This window comes from Hippopotamus amphibius, chromosome 6 (genome assembly GCF_030028045.1).
Source record: "Hippopotamus amphibius kiboko isolate mHipAmp2 chromosome 6, mHipAmp2.hap2, whole genome shotgun sequence".
Classification (NCBI taxonomy): domain Eukaryota; kingdom Metazoa; phylum Chordata; class Mammalia; order Artiodactyla; family Hippopotamidae; genus Hippopotamus; species Hippopotamus amphibius.
In genome coordinates, this window is record NC_080191.1 from 95,323,513 (window position 1) to 95,325,694 (window position 2,182).

Here is a 2,182-nt window from a genome sequence, read left to right on the forward strand (position 1 = left end):
GCTGTGGGAAAATGCTGCTGCCTTGTGGCCGCCTCCTGTAACTACAGCGTTCCAAAGGGAGCTCAGCGGCTCTTCCTGTTCAAAAGGCCAGCGGGGTTGTAATTGACACCCCCGCTGCAAAAATGTCCTGGGGATAGGCACTGGAAAAGAGCCCGAATCAGGATTGATTGGCAACAGGCGGTTTTAAGAGGTAAGTTGAATTCACCATGCGTGTTTTGTTTCCCTTTGTGTTGGTTTCTAAGAAAGGCCCAGGAAATATGCTCCACGACCATGCGAATGGGAGAAATGGAAATTGAAACGCCTTCGCGGTTTCACCTGGCAGCCGTTAGGATTGCCAGTGTCAATACGTCTGGAAGCAATACCTTCGGGAGAGGGCCTGGAGCAAAGGGAAGCCTCCTAAGCCACTGGTGGTATTGCGCCCTGGTAACAGGCACCACTGAAAACAATCAAGAGATTCCTGCCAAAAACAAAACAAAACCAGAGAGCCGGCCACATGATGTGGCAATCCACCTCCTGGCTGTCTTTGCACAGTAAAGTATCATTTGGGGAGACCCGGGCAGGCCAGCGACCCCTGCACACCTATTGACAAGAGCCAAGACTTGAAAGTAAAAACACAGTGTCATGGTGTGTGATCCTTTTAATGTCATGTTGGAGTCTGTTGGCTAGTATCTTGTTGAGGATTTTTGCATCTAAGTTCATCGGTGATATTGCTCTCCAGTTTTCTTTTCTTGTAGTATCTTTGTCTGGTTTGGGGATCAGGTGGATGGCTTCGTACAATGAGTTTGGGAGTGTTCTTTCCTCTGCAGTGTTTTGGAAGCGTTTGCAGAACCATGTGTACTTTAGAGAGACACGGGTGCCCCAGCTGTCACTAGCCACCTATTGACAACAGCCAAGTCTTGAAAGTAAAAACACAATGTCCATCCCCAGATGAATGGAAAGTGAAGAGATGGTACACATAGAGCATGGAATACTGCTCAGCCATGAAACAGAATAAAATCCTGCCATTTCCAGCATCTTCGATAGATCCGGAGTTCCCTGTACTCAGCATGGGACGTCCAACAGAGAAAGAGAAAATTCCAACGATAGCACGTATAGGTGGCATCTCAAAGTCGATACCAGGAAAGTAGAAAGCACAAACAGAGTCACAGATTTAGAACGCAAGTACAGGGTTTTGAGAGGGCAAAGGCATGCGGAGGTGGGTTGAATGAGGAGGGTGGGATTAACACATGCATTCTAATATGTATTAAGCAGACGATCCACAACCACCTTCTACAAAGCACAGGGACCGGTCGGCACCACCCTGGACTAAGCTACGTGGGAAGAGAATGCGAAAGAGAATGGATGTGTATATATATACATACATGGAGAACTGAATCAAGGTGCTGCACAGCGAAAGTCAACAGCATTGTAAATTCACTAGACATGGACAGAAATTAGAATCTCTATAAAAAGCAAAATGATCGAGATCCAGTATGTTCCTCTCAGGCCTCAGAGAGATGCACGGGTGTCACTTCCCTGGAGCGTGAGCAGGCTTGGGCACCAAATTTGGAGTGTGGTCACAGTGAGGCAGGTCAGCGCGGGAGTGGGTCGCACCAGCGAATTAACCCCTTTGGACCTGTGGTGCCTGGTCCCTTCTGGTTGGCAGCAGTCTCTGTAGATGTAGGTGTGCCCTCCTGCAGCTAAGCCAAGCCCACTGCAGCCAGAGGATGGTGGTCCGACATGCACAACAGTGTTCAAACATCACCTGGTGTCCAGGTCTCCTGCTGGTGGGGTTCCCGCCATTCACCTCCTTCCTTAGAGTCACCCCACTTGCCTCCGACAACACACTCTTCAGGAGGGGTTTGCAGGGGGTGTGATGAATCGAGAGTGGGAAGGGTAAGTGGGAGAAGGAGTGAGACACAAGCCCTTAGGTGTCTGTCCGGACACGTTCCTCTCTAATTCATATTCCAAGAACACGCGTGTGCGCAAGGTCTGCGTTCCTGGGGAATCCGACCAGCTGTGGGAAAATGCTGCCGCCTTGTGGCCGCCTCCTGTAACTACAACGTTCCAAAGGGAGCTCAGCGGCCCTTCCTGTTCAAAAGGCCAGCGGGGTTGTAATTGACACCCCCGCTGCAAAAATGTCCTGGGGATAGGCACTGGAAAAGAGCCCGAAACAGGATTGATTGGCAACAGGCGGTTTCAA